The sequence below is a fragment of the Sander lucioperca genome, chromosome 6, assembly GCF_008315115.2.
Source record: "Sander lucioperca isolate FBNREF2018 chromosome 6, SLUC_FBN_1.2, whole genome shotgun sequence".
Taxonomy (NCBI): domain Eukaryota; kingdom Metazoa; phylum Chordata; class Actinopteri; order Perciformes; family Percidae; genus Sander; species Sander lucioperca.
Genome location: NC_050178.1, coordinates 23,432,581 through 23,457,131, shown reverse-complemented (window position 1 = coordinate 23,457,131; position 24,551 = coordinate 23,432,581). Strand labels below are relative to the sequence as shown.

Below are 24,551 nucleotides of genomic sequence, written 5' to 3'. Positions count from 1 at the left end.
GAGACGGAGAGCATAGGTAAATCTAAGGAGATAACATGGACACAGGCTAATTATTGATGACTAAAATGCTAGTTAACATTAGTAATTAAACTTAAACAGCTAATGTAAGTCCAAACTGCCTGCGAGCTTCTCCTGTACTATACGGTAATTCCTCTAGTATGCGAGAGTAAGTCTCGTGGTTATGACACAATCGTTAGCCTTGTTAGGGTTAACCCTAACCCTAACAAGGCTAACGATTGTGTCATAACCCAAACCCTAACCCAGATATACACTGGAGCCTGACCATGCAAAGCTTTATAAGTCAGAACCAAAACTTTAAATTTGATCCTGAAGTTAATCGGAAGCCAATGTAATGAATCTAAAATCGGAGTGATGTGCGACATCCTGCTAGACCTGGTCAGCAGCCTTGCAGCAGAATTCTGGACTATTTGTAGACGGTCCTGGGACGATTTGCTAAGACAGGTGAAAATAGAGTTGCAGTAATCAAGCCGAGATGAAATAAAAGCATGAATGATCATCTTAAGCTCAGAATGTGAAACAGCTCCTCTTAAGTTTGGCAATATTCCTTAATTGAAAGAAACATGTGCGGGTCAGAGATTTAATATGTTGATCCAAGTACATGTTATTATGAAATATAACACCAAGAGTTTTCAGTTTGGACTGAACAGCTGAGGACAAGGAGCCCAGCAGCTGATTAATCTTGGAAGCTAAAGTGTCCGGAGCAACAATAAGGACTTCGGTCTTATTTTCGTTGAGCTGTAGGAAGTTGTTTGCGAGCCAATCCTTGATCGAATTGAAACATTTAAGCAATTTCAACAGTGTCTTCTGGCTCAAAAGAGACATACAGCTGGATGTCATCTGCATAGAAGTGATAAGAAATATCTCTAACTTGGCTTATTATATGTCCCAGGGGGAGCATGTACAATGCAAATAAAAGCGGACCTAACACAGAACGCTGCGGCACCCCACAGGAAAGGGCCGCAGTTTCTGAGGAATAGGGACCAGTCCTGTGGTCCTTGGCTTCTTGGGGACAAGGATGATGGTTGACTGTCCATCTCTAAAACAATTAGGCTAAAGTTTGATTATAATTCTTTATATAATTCATCACTACAGGCAGTTTGGTTTTATTACATGCTCACGGAGAGTGTGCTCCCTGGTGGTCTAGTGGTTAGGATTCGGCGCTCTCACCGCCGCGGCCCGGGTTCGATTCCCGGTCAGGGAACTGGCTTTTGGGGGATGGTTGTCAGGAAGGGTCGGTGGTTCAGGTCCCCGTGCAGACCAAGTGTGGACAGGAAGCTCGAGAGGACGGTTCACCTCCTGGACACTGGCAACCCCCGTAGACGGTAACATTAATGGACAAAGAGACGCAGTAGACTTGCAAAGGAGACCAGTGAAGGAAATTAGAAGCACTTTTCTGGTGATGGCTGAGCGTTACTGAGCATCCTCCAACTGAGCTTGAAGACGTAGATGTGACGTGAGCAATCTGTCTGAAAGTTGGAAGTCTTCTGGTAGCTGTGCCAAGAGAAATCACAATCGTTCCCAATCTAGCAGAGACGGAGAGCGTAGGTATATGTAAGGAGATAACAGCAAGGCTAATTATTGATCACTAAAATACTAGTTAATATTAGTAATTAAACCTAAACAGCTAATGTAAGTCCAAACTGCCTGCGAGCTTCTCCTGTACTATACGGTAATTCCTCTACTATGCGACAGTAAGTCCCGTGGTTATGACACAATCGTTTGCCTATTTTTACAAAAACGTCTGCTACGGAGCCATAACGTGAGATACAAGGTAATGGAGCCTTTTATACGCAGCTAGCCATAGTGGGAAAATATAATTGGCACCTGTTGATAATTACATTTTTTAAATAATGAACGCAAAGAGGTGTGTGAGGGCAGCAGTGTATGTCTATATGCAGTAGGCTATACTATTCCCTGACTGCATGTCTTCATTCCTCACTCTCTATATTATTTTCAGTCTAAGCGACTCTCACAGGGCTACATCACACACACAGGTCAATCCCCTTTTCTATATTTGATGCAAAGCATTTCATGGGATTGGTTGTAACTTAATAACTCACAAACTCACTCATTCATATTCAGCAGGATTCAGTTGTCCAGGGGGGAGCTGCTCCGTTATTGTCAGAACAACCTCCCCATCTGGTGGACAGGAGAGGGAGAGCTGCAGTAGAGGTTTTTCATTTTTTATTCATTCATTCAGAATACAGATATAGAAACAAACAAGGCATATTTACAAATCCACTTCAGAAATCAAACTTTTGTGCCTAGAGCTGATTACCAGCCGCGATAGCAACGCTGGTAGTGCTTTCTCTCTCTCTCTCTCTCAATGCCAATTCTTTATATAATTCATCACTACAGGCAGTTTGGTTTTATTACATGCTCACGTAGAGTGTGCTCCCTGGTGGTCTAGTGGTTAGGATTCGGCGCTCTCACCGCCGCGGCCCGGGTTCGATTCCCGGTCAGGGAACTGGCTTTTGGGGGGATGGTTGTCAGGAAGGGTCGGCGGTTCAGGTCCCCGTGCAGACCAAGTGTGGACAGGAAGCTCGAGAGGACGGTTCACCTCCTGGACACTGGCAACCCCCGTAGACGGTAACATTAATGGACAAAGAGACGCAGTAGACTTGCAAAGGAGACCAGTGAAGGAAATTAGAAGCACTTTTCCAGTGATGGCTGAGCGTTACTGAGCATCCTCCAACTGAGCTTGAAGACGTAGATGTGACGTGAGCAATCTGTCTGAAAGTTGGAAGTCTTCTGGTAGCTGTGCCAAGAGAAATCTCAATCATTCCCAATCTTGCAGAGACGGAGAGCGTAGGTAAATCTAAGGAGATAACATGGACACAGGCTAATTATTGATCACTAAAATGCTAGTTAACATTAGTAATTAAACTTAAACAGCTAATGTAAGTCCAAACTGCCTGCGAGCTTCTCCTGTACTATACTGTAATTCCTCTACTATGAGACAGTAAGTCCCGTGGTTATGACACAATCGTTAGCCTATTTTTACAAAAACGTCTGCTACGGAGCCATAACGTGAGATACAAGGTAATGGAGCCTTTTATACGCAGCTAGCCATTGCGGGCTTCAATTCCCGGTCAGGGAACTGACTTTTGGGGGGGTGGTTGTCAGGAAGGGTCGGCGGTTCAGGTCCCCGTGCAGACCCAGTGTGGACAGGAAGCTCGAGATGACGGTTCACCTCCTGGACACTGGCAACCCCTGTAGACAGTAACACTCAAGCAACCCTTGTTAGGGTTAACCCTAACCCTAACAAGGCTAACGATTGTGTCATAACCCAAACCCTAACCCAGATATACACTGGAGCCTGACCATGCAAAGCTTTATAAGTCAGAACCAAAACTTTAAATTTGATCCTGAAGTTAATCGGAAGCCAATGTAATGAATCTAAAATCGGAGTGATGTGCGACATCCTGCTAGACCTGGTCAGCAGCCTTGCAGCAGAATTCTGGACTATTTGTAGACGGTCCTGGGACGATTTGCTAAGACAGGTGAAAATAGAGTTGCAGTAATCAAGCCGAGATGAAATAAAAGCATGAATGATCATCTCAAGCTCAGAATGTGAAACAGCTCCTCTTAAGTTTGGCAATATTCCTTAATTGAAAGAAACATGTGCGGGTCAGAGATTTAATATGTTGATCCAAGTACATGTTATTATCAAATATAACACCAAGATTTTTCAGTTTGGACTGAACAGCTGAGGACAAGGAGCCCAGCAGCTGACTAATCTTGGAAGCTAAAGTGTCCGGAGCAACAATAAGGACTTCGGTCTTATTTTCGTTGAGCTGTAGGAAGTTGTTTGCGAGCCAATCCTTGATCGAATTGAAACATTTAAGCAATTTCAACACTTTATCAGTGTCTTCTGACTCAAAAGAGACATACAACTGGATGTCATCTTTATAGAAGTGATAAAAAATATCTCCAACTTGGCTTATTATATGTCCCAGGGGGAGCATGTACAATGCAAATAAAAGCGGACCTAACACAGAACGCTGCGGCACCCCACAGGAAAGGGCCGCAGTTTCTGAGGAATAGGGACCAGTCCTGTGGTCCTTGGCTTCTTGGGGACAAGGATGATGGTTGACTGTCCATCTCTAAAACAATTAGGCTAAAGTTTGATTATAATTCTTTATATAATTCATCACTACAGGCAGTTTGGTTTTATTACATGCTCACGGAGAGTGTGCTCCCTGGTGGTCTAGTGGTTAGGATTCGGCGCTCTCACCGCCGCGGCCCGGGTTCGATTCCCGGTCAGGGAACTGGCTTTTGGGGGATGGTTGTCAGGAAGGGTCGGCGGTTCAGGTCCCCGTGCAGACCAAGTGTGGACAGGAAGCTCGAGAGGACGGTTCACCTCCTGGACACTGGCAACCCCCGTAGACGGTAACATTAATGGACAAAGAGACGCAGTAGACTTGCAAAGGAGACCAGTGAAGGAAATTAGAAGCACTTTTCTGGTGATGGCTGAGCGTTACTGAGCATCCTCCAACTGAGCTTGAAGACGTAGATGTGACGTGAGCAACCTTTCTGAAAGTTGGAAGTCTTCTGGTAGCTGTGCCAAGAGAAATCACAATCGTTCCCAATCTAGCAGAGACGGAGAGCGTAGGTATATGTAAGGAGATAACAGAGGCTAATTATTGATCACTAAAATACTACTTAATATTAGTAATTAAACCTAAACAGCTAATGTAAGTCCAAACTGCCTGCGAGCTTCTCCTGTACTATACGGTAATTCCTCTACTATGCGACAGTAAGTCCCGTGGTTATGACACAATCGTTTGCCTATTTTTACAAAAACGTCTGCTACGGAGCCATAACGTGAGATACAAGGTAATGGAGCCTTTTATACGCAGCTAGCCATAGTGGGAAAATATAATTGGCACCTGTTGATAATTACATTTTTTAAATAATGAACGCAAAGAGGTGTGTGAGGGCAGCAGTGTATGTCTATATGCAGTAGGCTATACTATTCCCTGACTGCATGTCTTCATTCCTCACTCTCTATATTATTTTCAGTCTAAGCGACTCTCACAGGGCTACATCACACACACAGGTCAATCCCCTTTTCTATATTTGATGCAAAGCATTTCATGGGATTGGTTGTAACTTAATAACTCACAAACTCACTCATTCATATTCAGCAGGATTCAGTTGTCCAGGGGGGAGCTGCTCCGTTATTGTCAGAACAACCTCCCCATCTGGTGGACAGGAGAGGGAGAGCTGCAGTAGAGGTTTTTCATTTTTTATTCATTCATTCAGAATACAGATATAGAAACAAACAAGGCATATTTACAAATCCACTTCAGAAATCAAACTTTTGTGCCTAGAGCTGATTACCAGCCGCGATAGCAACGCTGGTAGTGCTTTCTCTCTCTCTCTCTCTCAATGCCAATTCTTTATATAATTCATCACTACAGGCAGTTTGGTTTTATTACATGCTCATGGAGGGTGTGCTCCCTGGTGGTCTAGTGGTTAGGATTCGGCGCTCTCACCGCCGCGGCCCGGGTTCGATTCCCGGTCAGGGAATTGGCTTTTGGGTGGTGGTCGTCAGGGAGGGTCGGCGGCTCAGGTCCCCGTGCAGACCAAGTGTGGACAGGAAGCTCGAGAGGACGGTTCACCTCCTGGACACTGGCAACCCCCGTAGACGGTAACATTAATGGACAAAGAGACGCAGTAGACTTGCAAAGGAGACCAGTGAAGGAAATTAGAAGCACTTTTCCAGTGATGGCTGAGCGTTACTGAGCAGCCTCCAACTGAGCTCGAAGACGTAGCTGTGACGTGAGCAATCTGTCTGAAAGTTGGAAGTCTTCTGGTAGCTGTGCCAAGAGAAATCTCAATCATTCCCAATCTTGCAGAGACGGAGAGCATAGGTAAATCTAAGGAGATAACATGGACACAGGCTAATTATTGATGACTAAAATGCTAGTTAACATTAGTAATTAAACTTAAACAGCTAATGTAAGTCCAAACTGCCTGCGAGCTTCTCCTGTACTATACGGTAATTCCTCTAGTATGCGAGAGTAAGTCTCGTGGTTATGACACAATCGTTAGCCTTGTTAGGGTTAACCCTAACCCTAACAAGGCTAACGATTGTGTCATAACCCAAACCCTAACCCAGATATACACTAGAGCCTGACCATGCAAAGCTTTATAAGTCAGAACCAAAACTTTAAATTTGATCCTGAAGTTAATCGGAAGCCAATGTAATGAATATAAAATCGGAGTGATGTGCGACATCCTGCTAGACCTGGTCAGCAGCCTTGCAGCAGAATTCTGGACTATTTGTAGACGGTCCTGGGACGATTTGCTAAGACAGGTGAAAATAGAGTTGCAGTAATCAAGCCGAGATGAAATAAAAGCATGAATGATCATCTCAAGCTCAGAATGTGAAACAGCTCCTCTAAAGTTTGGCAATATTCCTTAATTGAAAGAAACATGTGCGGGTCAGAGATTTAATATGTTGATCCAAGTACATGTTATTATCAAATATAACACCAAGATTTTTCAGTTTGGACTGAACAGCTGAGGACAAGGAGCCCAGCAGCTGACTAATCTTGGAAGCTAAAGTGTCCGGAGCAACAATAAGGACTTCGGTCTTATTTTCGTTGAGCTGTAGGAAGTTGTTTGCGAGCCAATCCTTGATCGAATTGAAACATTTAAGCAATTTCAACAGTGTCTTCTGGCTCAAAAGAGACATACAGCTGGATGTCATCTGCATAGAAGTGATTAGAAATATCTCCAACTTGGCTTATTATATGTCCCAGGGGGAGCATGTACAATGCAAATAAAAGCGGACCTAACACAGAACGCTGCGGCACCCCACAGGAAAGGGCCGCAGTTTCTGAGGAATAGGGACCAGTCCTGTGGTCCTTGGCTTCTTGGGGACAAGGATGATGGTTGACTGTCCATCTCTAAAACAATTAGGCTAAAGTTTGATTATAATTCTTTATATAATTCATCACTACAGGCAGTTTGGTTTTATTACATGCTCACGGAGAGTGTGCTCCCTGGTGGTCTAGTGGTTAGGATTCGGCGCTCTCACCGCCGCGGCCCGGGTTCGATTCCCGGTCAGGGAACTGGCTTTTGGGGGATGGTTGTCAGGAAGGGTCGGTGGTTCAGGTCCCCGTGCAGACCAAGTGTGGACAGGAAGCTCGAGAGGACGGTTCACCTCCTGGACACTGGCAACCCCCGTAGACGGTAACATTAATGGACAAAGAGACGCAGTAGACTTGCAAAGGAGACCAGTGAAGGAAATTAGAAGCACTTTTCTGGTGATGGCTGAGCGTTACTGAGCATCCTCCAACTGAGCTTGAAGACGTAGATGTGACGTGAGCAATCTGTCTGAAAGTTGGAAGTCTTCTGGTAGCTGTGCCAAGAGAAATCACAATCGTTCCCAATCTAGCAGAGACGGAGAGCGTAGGTATATGTAAGGAGATAACATAGGCACAGGCTAATTATTGATCACTAAAATACTAGTTAACATTAGTAATTAAACTTAAACAGCTAATGTAAGTCCAAACTGCCTGAGAGCTTCTCCTGTACTATACGGTAATTCCTCTACTATGAGACAGTAAGTCCCGTGGTTATGACACAATCGTTAGCCTATTTTTACAAAAACGTCTGCTACGGAGCCATAACGTGAGATACAAGGTAATGGAGCCTTTTATACGCAGCTAGCCATTGTGGGAAAATATAATTGGCACCTGTTGATAATTACATTTTTTAAATAATGAACGCAAAGAGGTGTGTGAGGGCAGCAGTGTATGTCTATATGCAGTAGGCTATACTATTCCCTGACTGCATGTCTTCATTCCTCACTCTCTAAATTATTTTCAGTCTAAGCGACTATCACAGGGCTACATCACACACACAGGTCAATCCCCTTTTCTATATTTGATGCAAAGCATTTCATGGGATTGGTTGTAACTTAATAACTCACAAACTCACTCATTCATATTCAGCAGGATTCAGTTGTCCAGGGGGGAGCTGCTCCGTTATTGTCAGAACAACCTCCCCATCTGGTGGACAGGAGAGGGAGAGCTGCAGTAGAGGTTTTTCATTTTTTATTCATTCATTCAGAATACAGATATAGAAACAAACAAGGCATATTTACAAATCCACTTCAGAAATCAAACTTTTGTGCCTAGAGCTGATTGCCAGCCGCGATAGCAACGCTGGTAGTGCTTTCTCTCTCTCTCTCTCTCAATGCGAATTCTTTATATAATTCATCACTACAGGCAGTTTGGTTTTATTACATGCTCACGGAGAGTGTACTCCCTGTTGGTCTAGTCGTTAGGATTCAGCGCTCTCACTGCAGCGGCCCGGTTTCGATTCCCGGTCAGGGAACTGGCTTTTGGGGGATGGTTGTCAGGAAGGGTCGGCGGTTCAGGTCCCCGTGCAGACCAAGTGTGGACAGGAAGCTCGAGAGGACGGTTCACCTCCTGGACACTGGCAACCCCCGTAGACGGTAACATTAATGGACAAAGAGACGCAGTAGACTTGCATAGGAGACCAGTGAAGGAAATTAGAAGCACTTTTCCAGTGATGGCTGAGCGTTACTGAGCATACTCCAACTGAGCTTGAAGACGTAGATGTGACGTGAGCAATCTGTCTGAAAGTTGGAAGTCTTCTGGTAGCTGTGCCAAGAGAAATCTCAATCATTCCCAATCTTGCAGAGACGGAGAGCGTAGGTAAATCTAAGGAGATAACATGGACACAGGCTAATTATTGATCACTAAAATGCTAGTTAACATTAGTAATTAAACTTAAGCAGCTAATGTAAGTCCAAACTGCCTGCAAGCTTCTCCTGTACTATACGATAATTCCTCTACTATGCGACAGTAAGTCCCGTGGTTATGACACAATCGTTAGCCTATTTTTACAAAAACGTCTGCTACGGAGCCATAACGTGAGATACAAGGTAATGGAGCCTTTTATACGCAGCTAGCCATTGCGGGCTTCAATTCCCGGTCAGGGAACTGACTTTTGGGGGGTGGTTGTCAGGAAGGGTCGGCGGTTCAGGTCCCCGTGCAGACCCAGTGTGGACAGGAAGCTCGAGATGACGGTTCACCTCCTGGACACTGGCAACCCCTGTAGACAGTAACACTCAAGCAACCCTTGTTAGGGTTAACCCTAACCCTAACAAGGCTAACGATTGTGTCATAACCCAAACCCTAACCCAGATATACACTGGAGCCTGACCATGCAAAGCTTTATAAGTCAGAACCAAAACTTTAAATTTGATCCTGAAGTTAATCGGAAGCCAATGTAATGAATATAAAATCGGAGTGATGTGCGACATCCTGCTAGACCTGGTCAGCAGCCTTGCAGCAGAATTCTGGACTATTTGTAGACGGTCCTGGGACGATTTGCTAAGACAGGTGAAAATAGAGTTGCAGTAATCAAGCCGAGATGATATAAAAGCATGAATGATCATCTCAAGCTCAGAATGTGAAACAGCTCCTCTTAAGTTTGGCAATATTCCTTAATTGAAAGAAACATGTGCGGGTCAGAGATTTAATATGTTGATCCAAGTACATGTTATTATCAAATATAACACCAAGATTTTTCAGTTTGGACTGAACAGCTGAGGACAAGGAGCCCAGCAGCTGACTTATCTTGGAAGATAAAGTGTCCGGAGCAACAATAAGGACTTCGGTCTTATTTTCGTTGAGCTGTAGGAAGTTGTTTGCGAGCCAATCCTTGATTGAATTGAAACATTTAAGCAATTTCAACACTTTATCAGTGTCTTCTGGTTCAAAAGAGACATACAGCTGGATGTCATCTGCATAGAAGTGATAAGAAATATCTCCAACTTGGCTTATTATATGTCCCAGGGGGAGCATGTACAATGCAAATAAAAGCGGACCTAACACAGAACGCTGCGGCACCCCACAGGAAAGGGCCGCAGTTTCTGAGGAATAGGGACCAGTCCTGTGGTCCTTGGCTTCTTGGGGACAAGGATGATGGTTGACTGTCCATCTCTAAAACAATTAGGCTAAAGTTTGATTATAATTCTTTATATAATTCATCACTACAGGCAGTTTGGTTTTATTACATGCTCACGTAGAGTGTGCTCCCTGGTGGTCTAGTGGTTAGGATTCGGCGCTCTCACCGCCGCGGCCCGGGTTCGATTCCCGGTCAGGGAACTGGTTTTTGGGGGATGGTTGTCAGGAAGGGTCGGCGGTTCAGGTCCCCGTGCAGACCAAGTGTGGACAGGAAGCTTGAGAGGACGGTTCACCTCCTGGACACTGGCAACCCCCGTAGACAGTAACATTAATGGACAAAGAGACGCAGTAGACTTGCAAAGGAGACCAGTGAAGGAAATTAGAAGCACTTTTCTGGTGATGGCTGAGCGTTACTGAGCATCCTCCAACTGAGCTTGAAGACGTAGATGTGACGTGAGCAACCTTTCTGAAAGTTGGAAGTCTTCTGGTAGCTGTGCCAAGAGAAATCACAATCGTTCCCAATCTAGCAGAGACGGAGAGCGTAGGTATATGTAAGGAGATAACAGAGGCTAATTATTGATCACTAAAATACTACTTAATATTAGTAATTAAACCTAAACAGCTAATGTAAGTCCAAACTGCCTGCGAGCTTCTCCTGTACTATACGGTAATTCCTCTACTATGCGACAGTAAGTCCCGTGGTTATGACACAATCGTTTGCCTATTTTTACAAAAACGTCTGCTACGGAGCCATAACGTGAGATACAAGGTAATGGAGCCTTTTATACGCAGCTAGCCATAGTGGGAAAATATAATTGGCACCTGTTGATAATTACATTTTTTAAATAATGAACGCAAAGAGGTGTGTGAGGGCAGCAGTGTATGTCTATATGCAGTAGGCTATACTATTCCCTGACTGCATGTCTTCATTCCTCACTCTCTATATTATTTTCAGTCTAAGCGACTCTCACAGGGCTACATCACACACACAGGTCAATCCCCTTTTCTATATTTGATGCAAAGCATTTCATGGGATTGGTTGTAACTTAATAACTCACAAACTCACTCATTCATATTCAGCAGGATTCAGTTGTCCAGGGGGGAGCTGCTCCGTTATTGTCAGAACAACCTCCCCATCTGGTGGACAGGAGAGGGAGAGCTGCAGTAGAGGTTTTTCATTTTTTATTCATTCATTCAGAATACAGATATAGAAACAAACAAGGCATATTTACAAATCCACTTCAGAAATCGAACTTTTGTGCCTAGAGCTGATTGCCAGCCGCGATAGCAACGCTGGTAGTGCTTTCTCTCTCTCTCTCTCTCAATGCGAATTCTTTATATAATTCATCACTACAGGCAGTTTGGTTTTATTACATGCTCACAGAGAGTGTGCTCCCTGGTGGTCTAGTGGTTAGGATTCGGCGCTCTCACCGCCGCGGCCTGGGTTCGATTCCCGGTCAGGGAACTGGCTTTTGGGGGATGGTTGTCAGGAAGGGTCGGCGGTTCAGGTCCCCGTGCAGACCAAGTGTGGACAGGAAGCTCGAGAGGACGGTTCACCTCCTGGACACTGGCAACCCCCGTAGACGGTAACATTAATGGACAAAGAGACGCAGTAGACTTGCAAAGGAGACCAGTGAAGGAAATTAGAAGCACTTTTCCAGTGATGGCTGAGCGTTACTGAGCATCCTCCAACTGAGCTTGAAGACGTAGATGTGACGTGAGCAATCTGTCTGAAAGTTGGAAGTCTTCTGGTAGCTGTGCCAAGAGAAATCTCAATCATTCCCAATCTTGCAGAGACGGAGAGCGTAGGTAAATCTAAGGAGATAACATGGACACAGGCTAATTATTGATCACTAAAATGCTAGTTAACATTAGTAATTAAACTTAAACAGCTAATGTAAGTCCAAACTGCCTGCAAGCTTCTCCTGTACTATACGGTAATTCCTCTACTATGCGACAGTAAGTCCCGTGGTTATGACACAATCGTTAGCCTTATTAGGGTTAACCCTAACAAGGCTAACGATTGTGTCATAACCCAAACCCTAGCCCAGATATACACTGGAGCCTGACCATGCAAAGCTTTATAAGTCAGAACCAAAACTTTAAATTTGATCCTGAAGTTAATCGGAAGCCAATGTAATGAATATAAAATCGGAGTGATGTGCGACATCCTGCTAGACCTGGTCAGCAGCCTTGCAGCAGAATTCTGGACTATTTGTAGACGGTCCTGGGACGATTTGCTAAGACAGGTGAAAATAGAGTTGCAGTAATCAAGCCGAGATGATATAAAAGCATGAATGATCATCTCAAGCTCAGAATGTGAAACAGCTCCTCTTAAGTTTGGCAATATTCCTTAATTGAAAGAAACATGTGCGGGTCAGAGATTTAATATGTTGATCCAAGTACATGTTATTATCAAATATAACACCAAGATTTTTCAGTTTGGACTGAACAGCTGAGGACAAGGAGCCCAGCAGCTGATTAATCTTGGAAGCTAAAGTGTCCGGAGCAACAATAAGGACTTCGGTCTTATTTTCGTTGAGCTGTAGGAAGTTGTTTGCGAGCCAATCCTTGATCGAATTGAAACATTTAAGCAATTTCAACAGTGTCTTCTGGCTCAAAAGAGACATACAGCTGGATGTCATCTGCATAGAAGTGATAAGAAATATCTCTAACTTGGCTTATTATATGTCCCAGGGGGAGCATGTACAATGCAAATAAAAGCGGACCTAACACAGAACTCTGCGGCACCCCACAGGAAAGGCCCGCAGTTTCTGAGGAATAGGGACCAGTCCTGTGGTCCTTGGCTTCTTGGGGACAAGGATGATGGTTGACTGTCCATCTCTAAAACAATTAGGCTAAAGTTTGATTATAATTCTTTATATAATTCATCACTACAGGCAGTTTGGTTTTATTACATGCTCACGGAGAGTGTGCTCCCTGGTGGTCTAGTGGTTAGGATTCGGCGCTCTCACCGCCGCGGCCCGGGTTCGATTCCCGGTCAGGGAACTGGCTTTTGGGGGATGGTTGTCAGGAAGGGTCGGTGGTTCAGGTCCCCGTGCAGACCAAGTGTGGACAGGAAGCTCGAGAGGACGGTTCACCTCCTGGACACTGGCAACCCCCGTAGACGGTAACATTAATGGACAAAGAGACGCAGTAGACTTGCAAAGGAGACCAGTGAAGGAAATTAGAAGCACTTTTCTGGTGATGGCTGAGCGTTACTGAGCATCCTCCAACTGAGCTTGAAGACGTAGATGTGACGTGAGCAATCTGTCTGAAAGTTGGAAGTCTTCTGGTAGCTGTGCCAAGAGAAATCACAATCGTTCCCAATCTAGCAGAGACGGAGAGCGTAGGTATATGTAAGGAGATAACAGAGGCTAATTATTGATCACTAAAATACTAGTTAACATTAGTAATTAAACCTAAACAGCTAATGTAAGTCCAAACTGCCTGCGAGCTTCTCCTGTACTATACGGTAATTCCTCTACTATGCGACAGTAAGTCCCGTGGTTATGACACAATCGTTTGCCTATTTTTACAAAAACGTCTGCTACGGAGCCATAACGTGAGATACAAGGTAATGGAGCCTTTTATACGCAGCTAGCCATAGTGGGAAAATATAATTGGCACCTGTTGATAATTACATTTTTTAAATAATGAACGCAAAGAGGTGTGTGAGGGCAGCAGTGTATGTCTATATGCAGTAGGCTATACTATTCCCTGACTGCATGTCTTCATTCCTCACTCTCTATATTATTTTCAGTCTAAGCGACTATCACAGGGCTACATCACACACACAGGTCAATCCCCTTTTCTATATTTGATGCAAAGCATTTCATGGGATTGGTTGTAACTTAATAACTCACAAACTCACTCATTCATATTCAGCAGGATTCAGTTGTCCAGGGGGGAGCTGCTCCGTTATTGTCAGAACAACCTCCCCATCTGGTGGACAGGAGAGGGAGAGCTGCAGTAGAGGTTTTTCATTTTTTATTCATTCATTCGGAATACAGATATAGAAACAAACAAGGCATATTTACAAATCCACTTCAGAAATCGAACTTTTGTGCCTAGAGCTGATTACCAGCCGCGATAGCAACGCTGGTAGTGCTTTCTCTCTCTCTCTCTCAATGCGAATTCTTTATATAATTCATCACCACAGGCAGTTTGGTTTTATTACATGCTCATGGAGGGTGTGCTCCCTGGTGGTTTTGTGGTTAGGATTCGGCGCTCTCACCGCCGCGGCCCGGCCTCAATTCCCGGTCAGGGAATTGACTTTTGGGGGGTGGTTGTCAGGAAGGGTCGGCGGTTCAGGTCCCCGTGCAGACCCAGTGTGGACAGGAAGCTCGAGAGGACGGTTCACCTCCTGGACACTGGCAACCCCCGTAGACAGTAACACTCAAGGACAAAGAGACGCCGTAGACTTGCAACAGAGACCAGTGAAGGAAATTAGAAGCGCTTTTCCAGTGATGGCTGAGCGTTACTGAGCAGCCTCCAACTGAGCTTGAAGACGTAGCTGTGACGTGAGTAACCTGTCTGAAAGTTGGAAGTCTTCTGGTAGCTGTGCCAAGAGAAATCTCAATCATTCCCAATCTTGCAGAGACTTAGAGCGTAGCTAACATGGACACAGGCTAATTATTGATCACTAAAATGATAGTTAACATTAGTAATTAAACTTAAACAGCTAATGTAAGTCTAAACTGCCTGCGAGCTTCTCCTGTACTGTACGGTAATACCTCTACTATGCGACAGAAAGTCCCGTGGTTATGACACAATCGTTAGCCTATTTTTACAAAAACGTCTACTACGGAGCCATAACGTGAGATACAAGGTGATGGAGCCTTTTATACGCAGCTAGCCATTGCGGGCTTCAATTCCCGGTCAGGGAACTGACTTTTGGGGGGTGGTTGTCAGGAAGGGTCGGCGGTTCAGGTCCCCGTGCAGACCCAGTGTGGACAGGAAGCTCGAGATGACGGTTCACCTCCTGGACACTGGCAACCCCTGTAGACAGTAACACTCAAGCAACCCTTGTTAGGGTTAACCCTAACCCTAACAAGGCTAACGATTGTGTCATAACCCAAACCCTAACCCAGATATACACTGGAGCCTGACCATGCAAAGCTTTATAAGTCAGAACCAAAACTTTAAATTTGATCCTGAAGTTAATCGGAAGCCAATGTAATGAATATAAAATCGGAGTGATGTGCGACATCCTGCTAGACCTGGTCAGCAGCCTTGCAGCAGAATTCTGGACTATTTGTAGACGGTCCTGGGACGATTTGCTAAGACAGGTGAAAATAGAGTTGCAGTAATCAAGCCGAGATGATATAAAAGCATGAATGATCATCTCAAGCTCAGAATGTGAAACAGCTCCTCTTAAGTTTGGCAATATTCCTTAATTGAAAGAAACATGTGCGGGTCAGAGATTTAATATGTTGATCCAAGTACATGTTATTATCAATATAACACCAAGATTTTTCAGTTTGGACTGAACAGCTGAGGACAAGGAGCCCAGCAGCTGACTTATCTTGGAAGATAAAGTGTCCGGAGCAACAATAAGGACTTCGGTCTTATTTTCGTTGAGCTGTAGGAAGTTGTTTGCGAGCCAATCCTTGATTGAATTGAAACATTTAAGCAATTTCAACACTTTATCAGTGTCTTCTGGTTCAAAAGAGACATACAGCTGGATGTCATCTGCATAGAAGTGATAAGAAATATCTCCAACTTGGCTTATTATATGTCCCAGGGGGAGCATGTACAATGCAAATAAAAGCGGACCTAACACAGAACGCTGCGGCACCCCACAGGAAAGGGCCGCAGTTTCTGAGGAATAGGGACCAGTCCTGTGGTCCTTGGCTTCTTGGGGACAAGGATGATGGTTGACTGTCCATCTCTAAAACAATTAGGCTAAATCGTGTGGTTATGACACAATCGTTAGCCTATTTTTACAAAAACGTCTACTACTTAGCCATAACGTGAGATACAATGTAATGGAGCCTTTTATACATTGTCGTGTTTCTTTAGAAATAAACAATGGACAAATAAAGTCTTTAAACGCTTCAGATGTAAAGTTATTCGCTGTCAAAGTGATGCCAAAATGAATGGAACGGCGGGTGAGAGCTGGGTAGCATCAAAATGGCGCCATAGGAGCTACAGGTTGTGGAGAGAGGGTTACCCCCTTGGGTACTTCCTCTACTATGCGACAGAAAGTCACATGGTTATGACACAATCGTTAGCCTATTTTTAGGAAAACGTCTACTACGGAGCCATGACGTGCATATAGACATACACTGCTGCCCTCACACACCTCTTTGCTTTCATTATTTTCATAATTTAATTATCAACAGGTGGCAATTATATTTCCCCACAATGGCTAGCTGCGTTGCGTATAAAAGGATCCATTACTATCTCACATTATGGCTCCGTAGCAGACGTTTTTGTAAAAATAGGCAAACGATTGTGTCATAACCACGGGACTTACTGTCTCATAGTAGAGGAATTACCGTATAGTACAGGAGAAGCTCTCAGGCAGTTTGGACTTACATTAGCTGTTTAAGTTTAATTACTAATGTTAACTAGTATTTTAGTGATCAATAATTAGCCTGTGCCTATGTTATCTCCTTACATATAGCTACGCTCTCCGTCTCTGCTAGATTGGGAATGATTGAGATTTCTCTTGGCACAGCTACCAGAAGACTTCCAACTTTCAGACAGGTTGCTCACGTCACATCTACGTCTTCAAGCTCAGTTGGAGGCTGCTCAGTAACGTTCAGCCATCACTGGGAAAGATCTTCTAATAGCCTTCACTGGTCTCCGCTGCAAGTCTACTGCGTCTCTTTGTCCTTGAGTGTTACTGTCTACGGGGGTTGCCAGTGTCCAGGAGGTGAACCGTCCTCTCGAGCTTCCTGTCCACACTTGGTCTGCACGGGGACCTGAACCGCCGACCCTTCCTGACAACCATCCCCCAAAAGCCAGTTCCCTGACCGGGAATCGAACCCGGGCCGCGGCGGTGAGATCACTAGACCACCAGGGAGCACACTCTCCGTGAGCATGTAATAAAACCAAACTGCCTGTAGTGATGAATTATATAAAGAATTATAATCAAACTTTAGCCTAATTGTTTTAGAGATAGACAGTCAACCATCATCCCTGTCCCCAAGAAGCCAAGGACCACAGGACTGGTCCCTATTCCTCAGAAACTGCGGCCCTTTCCTGTGGGGTGCCGCAGGGTTCTGTGTTAGGTCCGCTTTTATTTGCATTGTACATGCTCCCCCTGGGACATATAATAAGCCAAGTCACTTCTATGCAGATGACATCCAGCTGTATGTCTCTTTTGAGCCAGAAGACACTGATAAAGTGTTGAAATTGCTTAAATGTTTCAATTCGATCAAGGATTGGCTCGCAAACAACTTCCTACAGCTCAACGAAAATAAGACCGAAGTCCTTATTGTTGCTCCGGACACTTTAGCTTCCAAGATTAATCAGCTGCTGGGCTCCTTGTCCTCAGCTGTTCAGTCCAAACTGAAAAATCTTGGTGTTATATTTGATAATAACATGTACTTGGATCAACATATTAAATCTCTGACCCGCACATGTTTCTTTCAATTAAGGAATATTGCCAAACTTTAGAGGAGCTGTTTCACATTCTGAGCTTGAGATGATCATTCATGCTTTTATTTCATCTCGGCTTGATTACTGCAACTCTATTTTCACCTGTCTTAGCAAATCGTCCCAGGACCGTCTACAAATAGTCCAGAATTCTGCTGCAAGGCTGCTGACCAGGTCTAGCAGGATGTCGCACATCACTCCGATTTTATATTCATTACATTGGCTTCCGATTAACTTCAGGATCAAATTTAAAGTTTTGGTTCTGACTTATAAAGCTTTGCATGGTCAGGCTCTAGTGTATATCTGGGTTAGGGTTTGGGTTATGACACAATCGTTAGCCTTGTTAGGGTTAACCCTAACCCTAACAAGGCTAAGGATTGTGTCATAACCACGGGACTTACTGTCTCATAGTAGAGGAATTACCGTATAGTACAGGAGAAGCTCGCAGGCAGTTTGGACTTACATTAGCTGTTTAAGTTTAATTTCTAATGTTAACTAGCATTTTAGTGATCAATAATTAGCCTGTACCTATGTTATCTCCTTACATATACCTACGCTTTCCGTCTCTGCTAGATTGGGAATGATTGAGATTTCTCTTGGCACAGCTACCAGAAGACTTCCAACTTTCAGACAGGTTGTTCACGTCACATCTACGTCTTCAAGCTCAGTTGGAGGATGCTCAGTAACGCTCAGCCATCACCGGAAAGGTGACTTCTAATATCCTTTACTGGTCTCCGTCCAGAGCAACGGGATCAATTGGTCCATTATGTATACAGTCTATGTGACTGACTGCCATGGTGTGGATTTCTGTTTCTGTGTAAGGTAAATATCCATATAAAGTTCGGTAAAATATGAAAATGGTTAAAAGTGTTAGCAGATGAGATAATGGTTAATTTAGAAGACTTAGGGTTGATGAATGATGATTTTGTATTCCTGACGATTTCTGTAGATCTGTAAATGAGTTTTGTGTACGTATCTCCGCCACGCTGAGGGCAAAACTGAACAGCGGGGTTAGCGTGAGTAATGCTAAAGTACATGTATAAGCAGAATTATCTCATAACAATGTATGCTGACTGTTTAATTAAGCTATGTCCATTTGTATGTTTTCTGCTTAATCTAGAGGGGAGATATATGCGTGTTTAAATCCAGGTGTGTGTGTGTGTGTGTCTTGGAGCATAGGCTGCACACTGGTCTAAATAACCTGTACGGCGGGCCACAGCAACCTCTTATTTCCGAACATTCATCTCTCCACCGCCGCCCGAGGGCCGGTGGTCTACGAAATTTTTAGATTATAATTCTTTATATAATTCATCACTACAGGCAGTTTGGTTTTGTTACATGCGCACAGAGAGTGTGCTCCCTGGTGGTCTAGTGGTTAGGATTCGGCGCTCTCACCGCTGCGTCCCGGGTTAGATTCCCAGTCAGGGAACTGAGTTTTGGGGGGTGGTGGTCAGGAAGGGTCGGTGGTTCAAGTCCCCGTGCAGACTGAGTGTGGACAGGAAGCTCGAGAGGACGGTTCACCTCCTGGACACTGGCAACCCCAAACTCCAAACTGCTCAGAGGTCCTTTAAAGCAGTGGTTCCCAACCTGGGGTCCGGGGACCCCTCAGGGGGGCGGCGCAAGTCTTTATCTGGTTTGAGGTTGAGGTAAAAAAATAAATATGTGCACATGTTAAACAAATTATGATAATACACTAGAATATATAATGTATACAAAAGTCTGTATAAAAACTATATATTTTAGTTCTCGCTTAACATTGTAGGCAGGCTACTTAGTAGGCCAAACCTCCGTGACCTCTTAACCTGGGACCCTGCTGTCATCAGGTCAGCTGCTAGCTGCTAGCATCACGCCACGGCATCACTGTTTCATGAAACATGGCGGAGAAAAGTAAAAGTGCTGACAACCTGTCTGAAATTGGGAAGTCTTCTGGTAGCTGTGCCAAGAGAAATCTCAATCATTCCCAATCTAGCAGAGACGGAGAGCGTAGGTATATGTAAGGAGATAACATAGACACAGGCTAATTATTGATCACTAAAATGATAGTTAAAATTAGTAATTAAACTTAAACAGCTAATGTAAGTCCAAACTGCCTGCGAGCTTCTCCTGTACTATACGGTAATTCCTCTACTATGAGACAGTAAGTCTCGTGGTTATGACCCAATCGTTAGCCTATTTTTATAAAAACGTCTGCTACGGAGCCATAACGTGAGATACAAGGTAATGGAGCCTTTTATACATTGTCATGTTTCTTTAGAAATAAACAATGGACAAATAGAGTCTTTAAACGCTTCAGATGTAAAGTTATTCGCTGTCAAAGTGATGCCAAAATAGGTAGCATCAAAATGGCGCCATAGGAGCTATGGATTGTGGAGAGAGGCTTACCCCCTTGGGTAATTCCTCTACTATGCGACAGAAAGTCCCGTGGTTATGACACAATCGTTAGCCTATTTTTAGGAAAACGTCTGCTACGGAGCCATGACGTGAGATACAAGGTAATGGAGCCTTTTATACGCAGCTAGCCATTGTGGGAAAATATAGTAGGCACCTGTTGATAATTAAATTATGAAAAACATAAACACATTAAGTTGACTGTTTAATGAAATGTGCTATATAGATAGAAATAGAGTGTCCTCCCTGGTGGTCTAGTGGTTAGGATTCGGCGCTCTCACCGCCGCGGCCCGGGTTTGATTCCCGGTCAGGGAACTTCCTTTTGGGGGGTGGTTGTCAGGAAGGGTCGGTGGTTCAGGTCCCCGTGCAGACCAGCTCAGAGGTCCTTGAAAGGGCAGACCCCTCACTCTGACATCTCTCGAATGAGACCGAACACAAATAAACTTATTTTTGTTGTGGGTTTTTATTCCTTAATAAAGAACAGCGTTAATACTGATTTTTTTTTTAGGACAATTATAGTTACAACCAAACAGAATGATAACATTTCCCTTTTTCCTTGTCTGACAAAACCATCAGCTTTAACAGTTAGCACTTGATGAACACTGGTGGGGGCTACCCCCAGCAGCAGAACCCAGGCTCAAACTCATATTGATCAACTTCATTAAACTGAACCTCAGACGTTAGCTAACTTCTCTAAATCAAGAAAATAAAAAAAACATTTGTTAAGCACATTTGTTAAGCCACACAACTCACTTCCAAATAAAATTCTTCGATTCCATGAGAAATATAAAAATACCTTCTTAACCACATATTCTCCCACAAACATTCTTACAATTCAGAACTCACTTTCACTCCAGTGTGCAGCCTATGCTCCAAGACACACACACACCTGGATTTCAACACGCATATATCTCCCCTCTAGATTAAGCAGAAAACATACAAATGGACATAGCTTATTTAAACAGTCAGCATACATTGTTATGAGATAATTCTGCTTATACATGTACTTTAGCATTACTCACGCTAACCCCGCTGTTCAGTTTTGCCCTCAGCGTGGCGGAGATACGTACACAAAACTCATTTACAGATCTACAGAAATCGTCAGGAATACAAAATCATCATTCATCAACCCTAAGTCTTCTAAATTAACCATTATCTCATCTGCTAACACTTTTAACCATTTTCATATTTTACCGAACTTTATATGGATATTTACCTTACACATGAACAGAAATCCACACCATGGCAGTCAGTCACATAGACTGTATACATAATGGACCAATTGATCCCGTTGCTCTGGACGGAGACCAGTGAAGGATATTAGAAGTCACTTTCCCGGTGATGGCTGAGCGTTACTGAGCATCCTCCAACTGAGCTTGAAGACGTAGATGTGACCTTTTATACATTGTTGTGTTTCTTTAGAAATAAACAATGGACAAATAGAGTCTTTAAACTCTTCAGATGTAAAGTTATTCTCTGTCAAAGTGACGTCAAAATGAATGGCAGTCAATGGGATGCTAACGGGGGGTGAGTGCTTGTAAGCATCAAAATGGCACCATTGGAGCTACGCTATAGTCTATGGTTGTGAGGAGAAGCTTACCCCCTTGGTCAGTCACCTACTGGTACCGCCATTTCCTTGTTTCTGGTGTCTCTGCAAAACTAGGCGCTAACGCGAGATTTGCCTTGCCCGCTACTCATAGCATAACAATGCCCCCTTGAGGGAAAAAGAACGCTACTACAGTACTAATCCCACAAGCAAACTACATAATACTTCTTAAGGAGGAAACCCTTGTTCACCTGGCTACACATGTATAGAGAGCCGAAGTCACACCCTTCTACCTCCGGTCCATGGGAGCTATCTTTCGAAAAAATATGAACGGGAGTCAATGGAGAGATAATAATTATGTTTTGGTCCGGTTCGAATTGTGCATTTCACAAATGATGTGTGTAAATTTGTCAAGAGATAAACAAATTGACTAAACGTGTGCATGCTAGAAATAGGACCGCCGCCTATTTTTCACGCGACATGCAAGCATGTTGGAAGCGTTTCCAGGCAAAATAGAATAGGAAAAGATGTTTATATGTCATTTTGACACAAATACATATTAATAAATGACATGTTGATGTTTGAAAGTCTCGGTTTTGATATAAATGCAGATATGTCATTTAAAAAAAAAAAATGATTTTCTAATATTACACCTGTCAATACAGAACCAAATATTCTGGAGCCTATTTTGCCGTCAATACTGCCGACGTTGTCTTTGCTGTAATCAGATCAGTATATATTTATGTTTATAGGAAACATCCATGTGTCCAGACAAGGCTAGCAGCAGCAGCAGCAGCGCCGCGTCAGACACCTTTCTGGTGTGAAAAGACACAGAAAACGCCACGCAGCCGCCACGCGACAGAAACGCCACGCTCACACCACGCAGCCAGTGTGTAACCAGCCTTAATCTCTTAATTATCATTAATGTAACACATTTTCAAAAGTGCAGCTTTAAGTTTCTTGGGCTGCTTTTCCGATTCCTATGTGAATTCAGTTAATGAAAAATATGAATGGGAGTCAATGGAGAGATAATAATTATGTTTTGGTCCGGTTCAAATTGTGCATTTCACAAATGATGAGTGTAAATTTAAAAGATAACTTTACATGTCAAGAGATAAACAATTTGACGTAAAGAAGTTGAACATTAGGTTTTGTGTGAGATCGCTTAGTGAACTACATCTCTCACCTCAAACAATTTACGTCACCTTGCTTGATGCTCGGCTTGCTCGCTAGCTAGCTATCTTAGCGCTGTTCCACATCAGCGCTACCTTACCTGATGTGTTTCAGCAGAGAAGCGTAAGGATGGTCGAGATCCTCTGCTCACGTGAGTAACGTTTCATCCCTGGTACGATACACACAGACATCGTAGCTTCAGCGAGGCGTCATCCATGAGACTTTGAAGTGTGTAGTCTTTCTAATGACGTATTTTCACAGTCTTATACTTCAACAGTTTAACGGCCGTTACACACCAACCAGACGGCCGACCCTCGGCAGTGTGACAGATCAGTCTCCCCGAGTTGGTCCAAAAAGTTCCTCAGAACACACCGAAGAGACGAGCCGTAATACGTCTCCATAACAGCAGGCGGCGCTAATCTGTATTGTCGCCCAAAAAATGAAAACCGGCAGCTGATTGGACGAACGCGTCACGTGGGTCTGGCTTCTGCTTCCGGATTTGGGATTTTTCAAACAGCCATTACTGGCGACTCATTCAGAATACGATCTCATATTGTACTAAAATAGTTCACCGAAACGTGTTTCTGAAAACATTTAAAGGCAAGGCAAGGCAACTTTATTTATATAGCACATTTCAGCACAGGGCAACTCAAAGTGCCTTACATAAAATATTAAACATTAAAAAGCAAAGAGCAAGATAGGAAATAAAAAATAAAGTGAAATATTGACGAATACAAATATAATACAAGATAAAATACAAGAATAAAATTCACAGTTCAATATAAAAATTAAGAATAGGCAACATCAAAAAGAAAGGTCTTTTAAGAGAGAAATAGGCCGTGCAGTTGCTGAATCTGTCTTCATTTCAGATCAACAAAGGTCAGTTTAAAAGATTTTCGTCAGATTTTGAGAGACTCTAGTCACGCTCATCCCGCTCGCCATTTCCCGGTGAGTCCCAACTGTCCTGTCTCTGACTGAACATGTCAGGTCGGCCAAAATGAAGGCCGACGGCTCCTCCAACGGACGACGGCACGGAACACACCGAACAGACTCGAGTCACCGACCTCGCCAGACTGTCCGACCGTCGATTATCGGCCCGGTGTGTAGCTGCTTTTACAATAGACTGAGACTTTCTTGACTTGCAAAATTATCTATTAAACTGACGAACATCATATGTGTAATTCATGGCTCAATTCAAACAGGATCAAAAAATAATTTGTCTTTCTCCGTTCACTACCGCTCATATTTTTTTCGAATTAAGGTCCCCTGGCGGTACACCTCTCTATAGGTCCTGGCCATGTGTACATATTTCAGTCTGTGTTACAAGCATATAAATAAGATGTATGTAAATGTTCATTCTATTTCTATGGTTATAACAAACAACAGAGTGAAGACAAGGCTAGCAGCAGCAGCGCCGCGTCAGACACGTTTCTGGTGTGCAAAGTTATAGAAAACGCCACGCAGCTGACACGCAACAGAAACGCCAGTCCCTCCCCCCTTTCCGCTAAAGCCCAAAACGGTCTCCTAAGCGCCTCCCCCCACAAGGGAGCATGAATGCGTGTGCATGAGCAGTGACATGCAGTTAGACACGCCCCCCTGGCCCTGATTGGTGCATCTGAACAGTTAGACACGCCCCCTGGCCCTGATTGGTGCATCTGAACAGTTAGACACGCCCCCTGGCCCTGATTGGTGCATCTGAACAGGGAGCTGTGGATTTTTACAAATCTCACTCCAGACTGTAGGTGGAGCCAGAGGAGCTGGATTTATTTTAATGACCTGCTTCATGTAGTTCTACTGGAACATAGGGTCAGTTTCAGCAGATATGACAGAAAGTTAGTTTTATAAGTCGTACTTATTGC

The 24,551-nt window shown here is 43.8% G+C and overlaps 9 non-coding genes across 9 annotated transcripts; all 9 read left to right on the top strand.

The window, feature by feature from the left end:
- Nucleotides 1–1,150: 1,150 nt before the first annotated feature.
- trnae-cuc lies at nt 1,151–1,222 on the top strand. Its single transcript has one exon. It is a non-coding gene; the product is annotated as a tRNA-Glu (tRNA).
- Nucleotides 1,223–2,416: 1,194 nt separating this feature from the next.
- Nucleotides 2,417–2,488, top strand: trnae-cuc. Its single transcript has one exon. It is a non-coding gene; the product is annotated as a tRNA-Glu (tRNA).
- Nucleotides 2,489–4,220: 1,732 nt separating this feature from the next.
- On the top strand, nt 4,221–4,292 carry trnae-cuc. Its single transcript has one exon. It is a non-coding gene; the product is annotated as a tRNA-Glu (tRNA).
- A 1,192-nt stretch (nt 4,293–5,484) lies between these two features.
- trnae-cuc lies at nt 5,485–5,556 on the top strand. Its single transcript has one exon. It is a non-coding gene; the product is annotated as a tRNA-Glu (tRNA).
- Nucleotides 5,557–7,034: 1,478 nt separating this feature from the next.
- trnae-cuc lies at nt 7,035–7,106 on the top strand. The gene has a single exon. It is a non-coding gene; the product is annotated as a tRNA-Glu (tRNA).
- A 3,000-nt stretch (nt 7,107–10,106) lies between these two features.
- Nucleotides 10,107–10,178, top strand: trnae-cuc. Its single transcript has one exon. It is a non-coding gene; the product is annotated as a tRNA-Glu (tRNA).
- Nucleotides 10,179–11,370: 1,192 nt separating this feature from the next.
- trnae-cuc lies at nt 11,371–11,442 on the top strand. Its single transcript has one exon. It is a non-coding gene; the product is annotated as a tRNA-Glu (tRNA).
- A 1,472-nt stretch (nt 11,443–12,914) lies between these two features.
- Nucleotides 12,915–12,986, top strand: trnae-cuc. The gene has a single exon. It is a non-coding gene; the product is annotated as a tRNA-Glu (tRNA).
- Nucleotides 12,987–20,216: 7,230 nt separating this feature from the next.
- On the top strand, nt 20,217–20,288 carry trnae-cuc. The gene has a single exon. It is a non-coding gene; the product is annotated as a tRNA-Glu (tRNA).
- Nucleotides 20,289–24,551: the final 4,263 nt, after the last annotated feature.